We start from the raw sequence: 18357 nt of genomic DNA, 5'->3' as shown, positions 1-18357 counted from the left end.
ATTTTAATTCCCCTCCGTTTCCCCACCCCCGCCCCTTTTTCACCCCCAACAGTGCTGTGGACGACTCACTTATATATTCCTTTCACACCGGCAACAATTTTTTAGACTCGTGGTATTTTTTTTTTTTCTGGACTTTTTATTTTGTTCTCCGTGTCTCTTATTCGGGGTGTTTTTATTTGTTTTATTTTTGGGGTTTGCTCTTTTCTCGGCTCGACTGCGGCACTTTTTTTTTTTTTTTTTTTATTCTTTTGGTTCTCTCAACACGCGTTGTACTCCGCGTTCTCCTCGTCCATCTTTCTCGGTGGGAGGTGTGTATCGCAGGCACGTACTTATGTGGATCCACTGGGGGTACGTGCGACGATGGAATGAGGGTTGTTTTTTTTTTTTTTAAAAGGATTGTTTGGTTTGATGGAGGTGGGTGGCTTTGGTAGGGGATTTCAACGACGAAATTTCACGATTTAGGTACTTGACGGAGATTTAAAAATGGAGATAATGGATATTTTGAATTGTCATGTTTGGGAAATATTCTTGTGGTTGAGGATTGACATAATTTTTTACTTTGATCAGTGAATTTATGGAATACTTTAGAAAACGGAAGATATTTCAGTTGAATTGATTGAATAAAATTGTCCTTTTTTCTATAAATTTTTTTTATTTTCTATTGCTTTAAAGTGGCTAATCGACAGATATCGAATATTTCTTCACTTCTCTGAGGAATTCTCCTCCTCCTCCTCCTCCTCCTCTTCCCCACCACCTTTGATCATCTTAACCACCTGATATTGATATAAAAAACGATGAAATACGATGGATAGCTGTTGGTGACTCCTAAAATTGAAATCAATATTTTTAATATATTTTTTTTATTTATTTTCAATGGTAAATCGTTATCAACAGTCAACGACAGACCAGAAAATTTCAATAGTCCATGTCAAGCGATTAATATGCATGTGCACTCGTTCTTTACTCTCCCATCAGCCGTTTCTGGCAGTTTCAAATAGCTATAGATATGCTGTACTCACTCGGTTGTACGATGTTTCCAAACATTCTCATCGCTTATCTCTGTCTTTCGTACAACTGGTGAATGTGTTCTGTTCGGTGAAATCCACTCTCGACTGGATCCCTCCACCGCCCTCAACCAACCAACCCCCCCCCCCTTTTCCCTACCACCCCTTATGCGGTAGAACATCGGTGTTTCCTGTCTGACCAAATAAATCCACGACCACTGTCCGCCATTCTCGCTCAACCCCTTGCGTCTACACCATTCATTCCTCGTGGGGCTCGACGAGGGGGTTTATCCGTGACTTCACACCGCTAGCTTGTGACCAACTTCCACTGCAGAGGGTTGTCCTTTTTTTTTTTTTTTTTTTTTTTTCTGTCAAAGAGAGTTTCATCGTTGGGGAGACAGAGGGAGGGATTTGGTGTCGATGGAATGTTTCGAGTGATGGGGAATTTCACGTAAATCTGACCGATAAAACAATTGATATATTCACAGGGTGGGAAAATAATCAATAGAAAGTCTCCAAAAAAATGGCGCATAATAAATTTTAATTTTACAATGGAATAATTTTACGAGCACTGGGTCATTTTTACTCCGTCGGTAAAGAAGTTTAAATTTTCTTGGTTCCAATGACGAGGGTTGAGAAGCTGATCATTTGATATCGATTAATTTAGGACATCTGGGAAATAGTATTGGCTGTAAGGATTTTTTTTTATCTAAAAATAACACTCACACCCCAGAAACTTCCGAAAAGAATGTCAGGTGCCTGGTCCAACTGCTGCGTAAGGATTTCTCCTCTGTCGACTCAGAAAAAGCCGCTGTGTCACGTCCATGAGACGAAGACAGAAGAGTGGATCATATCCAGTTCGTTTTTACGACTGCTCTTAAACGTGGAGAGGGATGAAGATAGGGTGGATAATTATCCTTGGTGTGCTCAACTGAAAAACTCACGTTGATGGCAGTAAGTTGTTAAAAGGGGTCAACATGATGCAATTCTAGGTCTTCACATGGAGTTTTCATATTACGGACGAGTGGAAAAATTTGGGAGAGAAAAACAATAAAAAATAGGGGAAGAAAAACCTACGTTTGAGTCTTCGTTCTAATTGTTGAATAATTAATTAAGATGAAGCTATCGATGTGGGACTTTATCATTATCTTGTGAATATCTTTCGATGATTTTTCTGATTTCGATCTTGATCTTCTGCAAATGAAAATTTTCCTGCCTCAGAATTTTTATTAAAACTTTTTTGTGGTCTGGAGTCATTGGAGATCGCGTGTACCTCTTGAGGTTTTCTTTCAAATTTACTCAACTGTGATAGTTGATAGCGTGTGTTTGTAGCCTCGTACATGATCAGAAGTGAATGCTGTTGGCTATTGATACCGTTGATAAGCAGACAAAAAAAAATTGAAACTTTCCATAAAGAAAAAAAAATGGAGAGGAAATTCTTTCGTCTCAGTTGTAGGTGTTGGACGACAATATTCCAATGTCTGATGTTGAAAGGCGTTACTATCGCAGTTTTGCGGATGTATAACAGAAGTGGGCTGTAATGTTCAATGCAGTACTGAAGGGATAAAAAATGAGTGTGGACATCTGTCTGTGTGTGGATAAAAGTCAGAGTCACATGGGAAAAACGATTGTTGTATATTTCGTAGTACTTCAAATAGTGGATATTTTATTTGAACTGAGTGTATTGGATGGGGGCGTAGCTCTCGCTTACTGCTACAGATCCCACGATAGTCGACAAAAATTCGATATCTGGCTTTCAATGATTTTATGGCTTTATCCTTCCTCCATAAATTTAATATTTTTTTTTTCCTGACGTTTATCAAAACTCATTGTTTGGATTTAAAAATTTCTTTGTCGAGAATGTTGGTAAATATTTTCTTCATGGGGTACAAAGAGACTTTTTTAGTTGAGAATCAATTTCAATTAATGATTATTCTCATTATTTGAATATATATCTTAGGGTTGAAGTAGAATAATTTTTTATTTTATATTCTCTTTGTTCGTTTGATAAATGAATTGAAATTGGGTCATTTGTAATTGAATTTTCGGTACCTCAATGCTGAGGAAATTCTCGTGGTATCACAGATAAAGGTACCACTGTGGTGACGATGATGCCGAGGTCTCAACCTGATGGTAACACTGGTTTCCGTGGTGAATCTTGCGATTTGGTGGTGTTATCTGTCAGGGCCAGAGACTAATGTGGATTTGCAATGGGAGCTATGCAAATATCAGAGATGATACCTGAATTTATATGTAATGTACAGTTGCATGATGTACATGAAAGCCACATCATTCGCATCAAAATTAGCCACTGGATATTACAATAATATAATTGCACAGTGGAAATGTAAAATTATAGCACAATCTGACAAATCTATTTTTGCAAATTAATTACAAATTCACTTCTGAATTGAATTGAATTTCTCTCATGAAGTTTCAATGGAATTCTATTATCCATCCACCTGAAATCATCATGACATTCAGTCAAGATGAAATTGGGAATTAAATAATTGATTTGAATAATTATTTAACGAAGTAGAGTTGAATAAAAATTGATAACACGAATGAATATCGACTTGAGGGTCATTGGACTGAAGACATTTTCTTCTAAAAAATTAATTCTCTCGCCAAAAAATGATTCCTTGGTGAAAGTAATATTTTTCTCCGAGGGTAGTTCCTTATTTCCCTTTCTCCGACATTTTTTTTTTTTTTCTCGTCTTCACTGAAGTCCCTTCTTTCATCTTCTTTCCACTACGGCTCATACTTTATTCTCTCATCTCGAAAGTCTTTCGCCCAGTTCCTTCTGGTCCTTTGTCCACTTTTTGTTCCCTCGTTCTCTGTCACTTAAAATTTTCCTTTCGGGTGTTTTTCGATTTTTCACCTTTGTCTCTCCTCCCTTCTCACCACTTCTGGCTCTTGGTTCGCTTTCAGTCAGGGAATTCCCAAAGAATTTTTCATCTGTCCAAGAAAAATATCTTGGAATCGTTAAAATTCGGTGAGAAATTGCTGAGAATTGGATTAGCTGGAGTTGGAATACCCCAGACGATTTAATTGAATTAACACCAAACAACTGAACGTACTTGAAGACCTCCCAACGAGACAATCCCTCCAAATAATTTTAAAATCAATTTTTAATTAGTTAATACAAGTTTATTGGACTTTTTTTCATTTTTGAGGGCTGACAAAATTCGAGGGTTGTTTTTTTTTTTGAAGACTCCCCTATGTTATCGTACTTTTACCACCCTCAGAGGGAAATCCATTGGGTCAGCAGATAATAAGTTTTTTCTGTAACGTCTTCTGAAGTCTTTTGTGGTATCACATCCCAGATTATTAAAATCACATTGAAATACAGGTCATTGGCCTCTATTGGCCCTTCAGACTATTCCATACACATGAACAAAAAATATATCAATAAAAATTCTTGAGTCGTTGCATCACTCGCATTATTTGACCGACTCGTCTGGGCAAAATTCCAAAAAAATTCTCTCATCCCTCTATACTCACCAACCAATATCGTAGCCAAGTTTAGTTATGCGGTGAAAGACGCTGAGTTTTCCCCGAGTTTCTTAACTTTCTCACTGCTATCCAGTGCCTCTTCCATCCATAAACCCAACTCTGCATAAGAACTTAATATCACTTTCTTAGTCTATATGTACTCAACACATATTTTCTACTTCTTCACAAAAGTTTAGTATAAAAGTAACTGGAGAAAGGAATCGGTGGCTCTTCTACATTCCCCCCTCCATCCCCCTCACTACTCGGGTGAAAATTGTAAAAAGTGTGACAATGTGAAATAAAATTTCAACCCTAGTGTCTCACTCCCTCGATGGAACAATTGTTGAGATAATTGAATTATCACATTGTGCCTCTCGTGGCTTTTAATCATATTTAAGTCATTAGTAAGTGTAAATCAGGGGATATACACTGGTGTAATGATGTTAGCGGGTGAGGGTGATTGGATTAAAAAAAAAAATTTATTGGAAAAAGGGGGTGATACGATTGGTGCAGTTAATAACGAAAAATGGTGAATCGAATGGGTGAGAATGGGATACGGTTGAATGGCTTGTTGAAGGAATTGAGGTACTGGCTATGAAATATTTTGCAGACTCAGCGAGAGATTGTAACTACTTACTGCATCTATAGGGTACCGACATAGCTGAGGAGACCAGGGAAGAACATATTGCCTTTGGGTGGAATAGGGGTGTCTGGTGGTGGGAATGAATGTTGATAGAGAATCGAATGATCTGGAGATTGATCTTTTGTAATATTAATGACAGAACAAGTGATCACGATAATTAATCGCGTGATAAATAATTGCAAGTGACAATTTATCAGTTATTATCGATTGTAAATTTTTAATCAACAATTGATGCGTTATCTTATCATGTTTAAATACTCAATAATCAATTTTGAAGTGGGAAAAAAAAATTTGTTAAAAAGTTATTAATGATTCGCTGTCTCGATGAACTCGAACTTTACCCAGCAGTTAATGGTTTTCTTCAGTTAAAATATCTCTCTCTGGTCAGTCATAAAATACTCAACTGACTCTTGAAGACACAGAACATCTCTCTAAACTGACACAAAAACATGTCCCATACTTTTTATTCCTGGACGGATGGAATTTACAGGTTGAAAAATAGGAATTCAGAGGTAAAAGAGGGTAAAAGAAAACTGGGCCGAGGTGAGTCACAGTAAAAAGAGACAAACGACCTTGTCGGGATGATAAAATTGGCCGGGACTTTCTTCACGACACAGAGACTACTTTCTTTTGTCCAGTCGTCTGTGCAAGGATAACAGTAAAAAATCATGAGTGAGATATCGGGACAGGGAAGGATTAATGGGAAAATCGTGGAGTCGAATACAACTCTTAACTCATCTCTTGAAAACAATCGAAAAAATTCAATAGAGGAGCGGTGGGGGGGTTGGAGGAAGTGAAACTTTTTTCGTCATTATCGCATTTGCAGGATAACAACAAGACTTTTTACTTTATTTTATTCGCTAAAAAAATTTATTTTATTATTTTTTAACTTTCCCATCTTTGAAAAATCGATACTCGCCAATATTTTTCTTTAAAAAAATCTTTTACTGCTGTACGTGGATTAACCCTTCCTTCCCCTAGATTATTTAACTCAAAATCCACTAACAATTCATGAGAATGAGTGTCCAATTAATATAGAAGACAAATAGATACAAACGAGCCAACAGGTTTTGGCCCCAGTGAGTTAACCATTCTAACTCATTTGCCAATGTATATCTATCGCTCCCGGTACACTCGTACCAAAAGTACGTCGATTGTTCATCCCCTTTCTCACCCCCACACTCTACCTCAATTCAAAATGAATAGAACATGTAGTTGTGGTATGAGAGTCCAACACTAGACTCGGATGACGTGTTTGGACCAAACAACATCTCTTCTTCGTCCAGAGGAGTCATTTAACTTGCTAATGTTCACGTATTCGTTGTATATTCATTGGTGGTACTGTACAAAACACAGCCAGTGGGAGATAGAGACTATCTACATGTGAATTCAGCCATATATCGAACGGAATTGGGGGAGGGTAAAGTGAGGGTAAATGGCCGGAGGTTCCTATCGTTCAGCCCTCGTCATTCGTTACACACTAGAAGTTGGATAGGAATAAAAAAAAAAATGGCGGGAATCATTGCGAGTGAAAATACTCACTCGTAAACATTTGTGTCGATGCGAATCATGTCATTCGATTTTTCAATCATTTTTAGTTTGTCAGGGGGTGGAGGGGATGACGTGAGGGATGAGCAAATTTCAGGTGGTTTCAGAAATGACGGGGAAAATTGATGATAAAAAAAAAAAAATTCGATGCGCTCATGAATCATTCAGCGCAGGATCAGAATTTGGCGGTCATTTAGCGTCAGATTTCCGGAATACTTATCGGGTTTTGGGGAGTGCTCGGAATAATCAATGACTTTGGCGTCTTTTGGTGATAAGAAATCATTGGGTTTTTGTGGAGAGAACTGATGGACAGCGAGAGAAGTGGGGGAAATTGCCTTTTTGTTTGGTGAACTTGGTTTTTCGAAAATTTTTGAGACGTTGGAGAATATTGTTTAACATTTTGAATTTCGATTCCTTGGAAATAAAATTATTTTTTGAAGGAAATCAATTTTCTTTGTGATAAATTAATTTATTATCCCTTGGAAATTATCGTAGAGTAGAAAAATCCTACCTTCGATGTTTATTCTCACTGTATACTCCATAATTAGGCGGGGTAAATACCTAAAATAGTCAATTTTTTTTTTTCGTGTTATTCTTGTCCAATTTCCGAGTTTCATCGTCCCTTGGGAACGAATTCCCCGTCATTTCCTCTCATTTCACGTTGTATTAACGTCTCTATTCTCTCTACCCTCCACTTTACACTTCATTTTCAGAGAGCCACTGGTAACTAGATCATTCGAAACGTTCCAGTCATGGTATAATGTTGAATACTTTTTCCAACACCACTCTACTAATTCGACAAACTAATGCACTACATTTCCACACTCTTTTTCCCGGTACTAATGAACATTTCTGTTGAGTTTAAATGAAGTGAATTATGCAGATGAAGAGAATTTTCCACTGAAAAACTGAATTTTTTGAGTAACAAAAAATTTCATCTCGTTCAACAAATGCAAAACATGTTTCTCACTCATCACAGGTGAAATTAAAATAGTTTTTAAAATTCAGATATGGTTTTTAATGATGATAAATCGTGATGGATTTTTTTATTTGTTGGAGAGGAGAAATTTCGTCGGTTTAACATCATTTACCAATCGGGTAAAACCGACATGTACATGCGAGTTGGGAGTAATCAATCAATAACTCATTTGATTATCTATTTATTGAATCCCTATTAGCCATCGAATGATGATTAATAATTTATGAATTGCCATAGGGAAAAAAAAAACTCACGAAAGGGTAAATTAATTTCTCATTTTGTTACAACTCGATGCGTTTATTACCTGATTTTATAACAATACAACTAAATCTCATTTTGAGCTCGAGAAATGTTGTCGAATCGCCAGAAATGCAATCGTTAATCGAGATAAATTAAACGAGTGATTAACCGCATTTAATGTTATCACCACAGCCAAAGCAGTGTTTCTGGTGCATTGTTGCGTAGGTGAATGATCATCGAAACCCTTTCCAAAATACTCGAAGCGATTAACGAGTTTTTCATACTGTCCATTGATAGAGAGAATAGATAGGGGTGTAACTCAATCACTGGTTAACTGAGTGAGTAAAAATGGTGGGTTTAGTGAGCAGAATTGTTATTTTTTTCTGATTGCGATGGAATAATTGATTTAAAAAATTAATCATGTCACAGTTGCAGTAATTTAAGGTCATTCGTTCTCGCGACTCTTCAAAAAGCTCGAGCAACAGTATAAATATTTTGGGAAATAGGTCGGGAGAGAAAATAGTCCACTAGATGAAAAAAATATTTTTTTTTCTTCGTTTAAATGAGTAATTTTTTGAAGATTAATTATTTTCTCAGAGGAAGTCACCAATTTTGAATTCTCAGTATAATGTCTTCTATAATTTGGTATTTTTCAACGTCAGAAACTTGATTCTGAAAAGTAGAAAATTTTTGTTACGATAAAAACTGGAAACCAATCATTATGATAAAATCAGTTTTGGAACTAGTCATTGCCGTCCTACGGTTCTTCCTGGGGAAAATTTGTACTACTTCTCCTCACGGAATAGCCTCAATGCGCCCCAATGGTGGAAGATTGTCATCTTGACCCCACTAGGTCATTAAATCAGAGAGAATAAACAATGAAAAATGGTGGAATTAAGTTTATGGGAAAAAATCATGTTCCCGGGATTGTGTAGTTTCACGTGGGTGCTAAAAGAATGGCTCAATTCAATTATAATATTATTAATCTTGACAATGACCCAGATCTAACAAAATATAATTTTATTAGAAAAAAAAACAGCAAATAATATTAATGTTATCATCGAGTCATCTTGATAATCAGCTGATTTACGAAGAACTTTGATGTTATTTCTTGTTTTTTATGTTTTTTCATTTACGAGTAAATATAAAAAAATCTTCGTAACTTCTCTTCCGGTAGTACATGAATTTTCCTATAAATCTTTTATCCATAAAATAATATCTGACCTCTGGTCCACTTACCCCCGAGATAAATGCGAAATTAACAGAAAAGGCACGTTCGACTTGAACTTTTTTTACGATTCTCTCCCCACCCTTCCACCCCCAAACTTCTATCAGTTTACTAATTTTTTATTCATAAAGTTCAATCTCCCCTCTCATATTACAGCCCTAATATTCCAACGTCCTGTCTCCTTTATTGCTACTTCACCCTGAAGTACTCCCGGACAACCCTCAGTATCACTAAATGGCGTGAACATTTGTGCAAAAAAAAAAAAAATCTCCATCCCCCTCTTGCCTCAGCATAATGGTATGACTGAGTTTATCGAGCGTAAGTGGGGTAGAAGAGGGTGGGTGGAAAATTCAGACTAGGATTTTTGCGTCAGTTTGCAAGTTCACTTTCTCCCCGGGTGATTATGAGAAAGAGAGAAAAGGAGAGTCAAATTTTTATGTGACTTCTTCAACAAGTCTGAATTGTTTCTTGCCAACGTAAATTACCGTGTAATAACGGTAACGATATAATAATATAGTGGAGTGTGCTATGGGTGGGGAGGGGGGGTTGAATCGCCTTAGATGACAGCTAATAATGGCATTAGGTTCATCTTGTTGCATCTCGGGAACTTGATAGCTTGAGATAACAAACAATTTTGACAATTTTGAAGTAGGCAATTACATATAATATATAGTACATTATATATTATATTTTTTACAGAAAAATTAAACATAAAAAATTACAGAAAATCAAAATTTCTCCAGCATAACTTGTCCTCTTTGATAAATCATCCCCATTATTTTTAATTATTTTTTTTTCGTGATGTTTTATCAACTGAAAAAAGTAATTACCACTCAACAAAATTATCTTAATTAATTTTTACCCCCGTGATTCTTTCACTTATGCACATTAATATCTGACCTGACAATTTATGTCCCCCATATTTTTCTCAAAATTCTTCACCCCCCTCCATATAAATTCAAGAAAAACAGTGGCTGCACTCCATGGAATAAAGCCATAATACGAGCTTTTCGAGATATTATCCTCCCTTCTACTTCACCCCACCCTTTTACCCAACCGTGCTGTTATGCTCTTTCCGTTGGTATGGGAAAGATAGAAAGAGAGGAAAATCCTAGAATATGGAACTCTCCAGATACCTCGTGCATTTGGGTTATATGTAGGAGTAATGGTGTGAGCGTGGTGCGAAGTGACAATGGGAGAGAAGGGTTGATAGCGTTGGGTGGTGGTGATACGATTTTAGAGATAGTGGTGAGGCAGTTGGGGTGGCTGCAAGACACAGTGGATGACAGGGGGGGAATACCGAATAGCACGTGTGTCCCTTTCCTCTCCTTCTCCTTTCACCCCCCCCCTCTCCCCTCCCATCAACCCTCTTTGGATGTTGGATAGCGAGGAGAGTAGGTGAAATGGTGGAGGCGGTAACGAAAAAGAGGGTGGAAAAGGGTGGGAGGTCGGCAATGCACCCCCTCACTGCAACGATTCTACGGTGGTAGGTGATATACTTTGGTCGGACATGCAATTAGTAGTGCTAGCGTGACTATGGTCAGGCATGAGGGTGAAGAAGGGGGTGGAGAAGTGGTAGTTGGTGTGCCAGATCCTGATATTGTACTCCAGCAACCTCCACTATCCACTTTCCAATTCTAACGCGACAGAGGGTGTTTGCGAATGTTTTTGCTCGTGAAAAATTTTAAGGGTAATTAGGAAAGCCCTTTGTGGAGTTGTATAGGGGTGAAAATTTTTCGCTGAATTTTTCTGGTAAAAATTGGGTAGTTTAACGTTGGCTATGGTGTTGCATTAAAATTTATGAAAATTGATTGTTCCATTAATTCAATTAATGATTCAATTCAATTATTTTTACATTTTTTATTAATACGAATAGGTAAATATATAATTCATATTTGTTTTTCTTAATTATTTGATGCTTTATGCTTTCGAGAGACTGGAAAGACATTTTTTCTCAGTTTCCTCATTGTAGGGATCTTTTAATGAAGAAAATCTATTAAAACTTCACGAGAATGAACAATTGTTGAAAAAATCAGGATTTTTTTCACTTGAAATTTCAGGAGTAATCTTCTCACAGCTTATACTTATCACAGAACTTTCTTAATCCTCAGTTATCGTGGAAAAGACGATGCCCGTATCGCCCAGAATCCAATACTACTTATCTAATTTTCTTCGCCAGCTCTAATTTTGTTCATCCCTTAAAAAAAACTCACAAAAATACCACCGGAATTTTTTCAATCCGGATTCTATAAGGAAATCACCCCTTTTAAATGGCATATTGTCAGGAGGACAAGAGTTACTTGACTACCTCTGAAGGTATAATTCAATAGTGAAGTCCTATAACGAGCACTAAATGGAAAGTTATTTTTTCTTCGTTAAAAATCAGATTTAAGTGACACTTAAAATATCCAACTTGACAGTTTCAACGAAATAAATCTCTCGTATCATTAGGCGGCAAAAATATTCTGTTAACGTTCACGTTGTAGTTCTCCCAATTAACTCTGTTAACCCAATTTATAGAAAAAAAAAATCAATTGAGAATAAAAATGAGCTGGAACTTGGCGTACGCACCAGATACGTGACACTCTACGCCTATTCATAAATTGTTGGATAATGGCGCTCCACCTACTCCCTGAAAATAAATGGTTTAAATATAAATGGCTTTAAATATGGCACCAACTATAAATGATGTCCATTAATTCAACCAAGACTAAATATTTGAGCAACAAATTACCGAAATTTTAATCCTCATTCTACACTGCAATTATGAACAATGCGAGGAGAGGTGGGTTAATTGGACGAGTAGAAAATTTCTGCTCAGTTGAATGGAAATTTATTTACATTAGCGGACTTTATTAATTGGTCTGACTTGATAAAATGAATTATGGAAAATATATTGATATAAATATATCTTTGCTGAAATATTTAGTCTGCAAAATTTCCACATTTCATAATGAAAAAAATATTATGATTCAAAAAATTTGGAATTGATGGATTTCATCGAAGTATTAATCCACAAATCTCATCTATAAATTATCAATAATAATTTTATAATATTTCTATGAAGAAATAAAATAAATTTACATCATAATATTTTAATTAACACACAACTTCCTCCCATTATTATAAATAAACTCGTAATTCTCTTTTCGTGGTACTTATGAGTTTACGATTTAATTCATGGATAACGACAAGGTGGCAATCAAGAGCTCAGCATGGACGGTGACCCCCTCACTGCCCCTTCAAAGAACCACAGAAAAAGGAAGTTAAGTGGTACTCTTGTAAAGTTTAACTCGTCGTTTGAATTAAACACTACAAAGTAAGTCCCACACGCTCACACAGGAGTTTTACCTCGGTTATACCTCTTTATCATTCAAAAATCTTCAGATATACACGCGAATTTCTCATGTTAACTTCATGAAAAACCGTTTCCACACTCTTCCAATTTTCCTCTGCAATTTTTTTTTCTCTTAACAATTTTCTACACTCGCGCGTGCAAAATTCGTATTTTACGCACTTCGTAATGCGACACGTGCAGTAAAGGGTTTCTCGTTCGTGTGATTATGTCGTCCCATTTTTAAAAAAACATTCTAAAAACAAATAACACAATGTAACAGTTGCACATACGAATTTGTTGTGCATTACACTCCACATTGAATTATTCTGATGCAAAAAGGAAAGTAAAACGCATTATCGTTCATTTGACATTGAATTCTTTCGGATGATAATTAATTGATAAATTTTTTTATATCAATTCGAGGCAATAAATTCGCATTAACAATGTCAAGGGGATTAAATAAAATGTTGAAGGCCTCCCTTTCATGTGAATGACGTCATACGTGTTCACAAGTGATATATCATCGTTGGAAAAGGCTATATTCAACATTTCGTGCACTACATACAGCTCCGGTAATTGCTTACAACCACCTCTCTCCCCCTCTTTTGCATAGTGAAAACGCGTGTTTACGCAGCAATGGAACTTTGTGCATTCGCAGGAGGAGGTAAATACCTGACGTTTACACAGGATGTTATTAAAAATAAATTCAGGATGTTTGTGTTTTGGTTTACACTTGGCTCGTTATCCTATAGACAAAATTAATACTATGAAAAATGAAGGGATTATCAAAATACCGTCTCAGTGAATAGATTAACTGACAACTTGACGTACTTCGAAAAAAAAATAACCGAATCACTTACTCATGAATATTTAATGCCATCCTCACGATCCTTCCGGAGTGCAGGTCATTATTATCAATAACCGAGATTTAAATCTCAATTGTGAGTGGATTGAAATTTTTTTGAGTGAGATGATGGCAGCCATCACGACAGCTGTTTATTTTGAGTAGAAAAAAATAATAAAATTTGGGTCGATATTTATTTCGCGAAACTCATCACTTAATTTTCCTCGATTGTTCTTATTTTTCTTTATTATTCCCAACTGTTTAATTCACTCACAAATAGCACAAGTTAATTAGTAATTTTCCGGTGTCTCGGAAATGTGGAAAAGAATTATTTGATGTTTGTCACCAATGGAAAGAGTCATTCGACCAAATTACTGAATTATTATCACTCCCTTTAAATTACTCTGTGGATTTTATGTCGGCCATTCAAAGTCACTTCTGGGGGACTTGGAAGATGTACAATTACAGAGTCAGACACCAAGAGTACCAATTTCTTGACTATAGTATGATGCTAGAAAAGTCTCAGTTCTTCAGTTGTAAACATCTCAACAGTAGGGGAAACACGTTTTGTGTCTGAATGAACTAACACAATTTCCAGTTATTTTCAGAGTTGAGTCTTTCACTTAGACAACGTTCACTATTCTGATTTATCAAAATAAAATCGTAATAATCAAGAAACTTTATTTTACTATTTTTTATTTTATCCAAAGATATTTCAACAGTTCAACTTGATCTTATTATTATCTCATTTCATAAAAGAGGGTAAATTCATATTAATTTAATCCACCGAAATAATTACAAGACGTTTGTCTACATTTACCCTGAGCCCTCTCATTTCACTGACAAGATATTTACGTCAGTCGTCGTTCTACACGTGATGTGGAATAAAGGAGTTCGCGTTGTGAATTAATCTCCGAATCCACTGTATTAAATTGTCTTGTGGATTAAGACTTCAGCCTCTATTCAGAATATTCTCAGCGTCAGTTGAAAGATCCCTGTGAGTCTGTGCTGATAACTATTCAGTCAAAAGATCTCTGTATGCATTTGTCTAGAGTCTCTTCTACTCGTGAAACTATTAATTGTTATATTTTTTTTTCCTCCTATTTTAACCGTTAGCCTGTAGATTTACGCCTTGGCTCTTATTTATTCACGCTTTAATTACCCCTGCGGCCTCGGAGGTCACGTGGGTGTACTCCGAAACGAGAAACTTCAGGAAAACCAGTGATTAATAGTGCCTACGGTTAACGCTGGTGCTGTGTCCAGAATGAGGCTGAGACAGAAAGAAATTACAAGCTAAAATGTATAAAAAAAGAATGAATAAGTTGTAATAAAAATAAACGGAAAGATGAGGTTAATGCATAGCCGTAATAAATCTTAATGAATCAAGAGTGAAGTATTCGTTTAGAGAGGGTGAATACATAACGAGATATTGATTGGGGTATTATTGGTATTTATATAAATTTTAGATGTTGAACTCCTCGGATTTTCGTGAATTCTAAAAAGAAGGATTGGATTTATTCAGTTATTGTCCTATAATTATATCTGGAATGTAATTAATTGTCTATAGATTGAATAATTATAAATATTCAGGGGGATGAATAACTTGAAATTTATGTTCTCCAAGTGCATTCCAAGTTCTTCAAAATACCTTATAAATCGTCATATCTATGAGGGATGGCCATTCTTCCATAGAATAATGTTCATCATATTTCAAATAGGGATGAATCATGATTTTTCACGATAGTAGAGGGAAGAAACAATCAATCGCAAGTCCAGTGAAGAGAAAAAAAAAGGCAATTCAACACATAGGCAGTTTTGACGTACTTCCGGCGATTCCTTCCAGATTCATAATTCCTCCCAAGAGCCCAGTCTCACCCCCTGGCAACGTTTTACCTCCCGACACGTTCCGAAAGTTCCTCTCGTCGTACATGAGAAACGGCACTGTTTCCGAGAATCTAGAGTGACGTAATGGGTGCAACTACAACCTTATCGTATATTTATTTGAAAAAATGTCTTCTTATGGTCACGAGAATTGAAAAAGTTGGACAATTCTGCGAAGGCTGATGAGGAATATTTATTTTTTATTCAATTTTATCTGATAAAATCCATCCACCCTCAGTGCAACATTCTCTCAACTCGTAAAAGCTCTTCAAATATGTAATTTTCTTTTTTGAATTTATATATCAATTTACGACTCTCATCATGTTCTCATTGTCAATGAAAATTCACGTGTCAACGTAACATTTTTCATCGTGATGCAGCACTTTCTTGGAAAGTTCACGACAGTAACAAATACCAAGTTAGATATCACGATGGTAGGAGTAGTTAGACCGAGCATTCATCGTTGGCCACCCCCTCACTACCCTTACGGAAAGTCCCTTTCATCAGAGACATCTCTCAGTTCTGATTCCAAGATTCCAGAGATGACGTATCCCAGGAACTTGCAACCACCTCATATTACATTTATTCAAAAAAAAAATCCTTTGCTACATGAAGACACCCAATTGTCTCAGAATGTCTCCACATTCAACCAATCCAAAGTTGTACTTTGTATGGTGAAGGGTACAATTCAACTACAGATCTCGTATATTCTTTTTCCTCACATCTACTTTGTAGTTACTCTCACTCATTTTTCTTTAAATTTCAAATGATAGAATATCTGCATCCTCACAGCACCAGTTTTCAAACTTGTAAAAGCTCTTGAGATGTGACAACTTCTCTTTTCATGTTGCATTTCTTTCTCAGTTTGTGACTACCTCATCATGTCCTCATTCTCGATGAAAATTTACGCAACGGTCTACGTAAGATTTTTTTTTTTCTCTCTTCATGATGCACCTTGCCTTGTGGCTTTCGTGGTAGTAACGAACACTGGGTTAGATATCATCGAGGTGGCCAGAGTAGTGGGAACGATGGTTTAGATGGTGGGGCAGTTGACGATGAGGTTGAGGTGGGGTAGGGCATTCATTCGAGCAGATAGCATCACTTGTTAAACCCAACACTGGGGTTGGATGCAACCCTTTCTGTCTTTTGGATGGTGTAGGTAGTGGTTGGTACTAGCCAGGCTTTACCTTGGGGGCAAATGCTAGCCAATGCTAGCAACATTGTACTCAGAAAAGGAGATAGTGTGAGTTCATCCCACTTTTGCCTTCTTCGGTTGGTGGTGGATTAGAGGGTGGGATTCAGGCAATCTTCACGAGTGGGTGAAGAAGAATGAGTGGGGTAAAGGGGTGAGGGGTTGTTGGGGAGAAGGGATTACTCAATATCATCGTGAATGAATGAAAGTAGAGGGGAAAAAAAGGAAATTGAATGCAATAATTTACTCGGATTTTGTCGGTTGTTATTGACTTTTGTAGCGACTAATTAATTTGAAGTAAAAAAATGTCTTTTAATTCTAATGAATTTTTTTAGAAAATTTATTCTTATGTTACAATGTTGATGTGATGGTGAACATAATTATTGACATCATTGGCCTCCGGATAAATTTGACATTTGGCTTTAGTGTTCTGCCGACGTTTTCGCAAACATTACCAACGTTCCACAGTCTCCGTTTTCACTACTGTGAACTCCGATTCACTGTTCACCCTTTCGTTGTAACCGGTTATTGCAGAGGGATGCTGTTGCATTCCTCGGGGAGATGTTGATGACAACAGACAATTATTCGTCTTTCATTCTGAAACTGTTATCACTATCGAGTCACGGAAGTTTATGGACATTTGTTGAACCTCAAACAGTCCTTCAGGAGTTCCTCACACTGTTAATTAATTTCAATAATTAATTTCAACTTCAAGTTGGTGAATTTCATGGAATAAATTCATTGAATTGTCTGGGTACCAACTCCACTTGTCAAAAATGAAATAATGTCATTCAATTGATAGTAAAAAAAATTGGAACTCTAGCGATATGAAATTAAAAAAATGTCATAATTCGTTGTATTCGTTCAGGTACTCATACATGTTTGGATGATCCTATGTTCACTGTACACGATCTATCGATAAACTATTCCCATAGAAAATCACGTATAGGGGCAAGTTCAGGGTGTATGAGAAATTTGTGAGCTCGATGACAGTGGTATACGCTGAACCACGAATCCATAAATTCTCTTCTCTCTTCTTTCACCCTCTCTAGCATCCCCTCCGACTGACGAGTCTCATTGTTTTTACGATTTACATGCTTCGACAATATTTGTGTATTTGTACTGTCGATTGGCATTATCGGCATTTCACCTCTCCCACTTTACTCACTCTCTCTCTTGCCTTTTGGTTGTTACCCGAACGAATGGTGTGGGTGGGGGAGGGAGGGAGGGAATACGAAATTCGTGGGGGAATCGATAGTGTCACACTGTCGTTGATATTTGGATTTAACTGGGGAATATCCGGGGTGCGATGCCAATACTCTGATGTACAATAATAGTTTCCGTGAGAGTTTTGAAATGGATGAGGAGGAGGTGAGGGTAGGAGGGACAGGTGGGTTTGTGGAAATAACGTCATGGAGGCAAATGAAAGTAGACGCATTGTCACTGGTGCATTGAATCAGATGAATATTCACTCATTATTAATCGTTTAACGATATTCGATGTACGGTGAAAAATTATTTAATAAATTGAAGGTAACGTTTGCTTATTAATTAATTATTAAACATCACCGACGACTTGTGAAACTGCATTAACGCGAAAATATCATTTACCCGGAATAAATAAATTTTTTGATAAATATTTAACACTTGTGTTGAGTCGGGTCAACAGTCTCATTGAATTTACCGATTATTTCCAAAGGGTTCAATTAAATTACTGAATTGTTTCAGTCTTCAGACAATATTATCATCATTTGAGTGATTATTTTCTCTTCTTCATGTAATAAAATATAACACCGATAAAACGCAATGCGATATTATTTCGCTCCTCATTATTTTCAAAAGTATAGGGTTCCCCTCATTATTGAAATAAATCGAGTCTCTTCAAGCGTCTGTTATTGATTGTCGCTTGCAATACCTAAGTAACCACTTCTCTATATTTTTATCAATCTCTTGGCACTAGTTTTTTT

General features: G+C 36.5%; 1 protein-coding gene across 1 annotated transcript in view; it reads left to right on the top strand.

The window, feature by feature from the left end:
* The window catches only part of LOC135170262 (hemicentin-1-like), a 145791-nt gene that overhangs the window by 17166 nt on the left and 110268 nt on the right, over positions 1-18357 (top strand). The gene's annotated exons all lie outside the window — the stretch shown is intronic.

This window comes from Diachasmimorpha longicaudata, chromosome 16, assembly GCF_034640455.1.
Source record: "Diachasmimorpha longicaudata isolate KC_UGA_2023 chromosome 16, iyDiaLong2, whole genome shotgun sequence".
NCBI lineage: Eukaryota > Metazoa > Arthropoda > Insecta > Hymenoptera > Braconidae > Diachasmimorpha > Diachasmimorpha longicaudata.
Note: the sequence above shows the minus strand (reverse complement) of the source record. Positions and strands in the feature narration are given on the sequence as shown.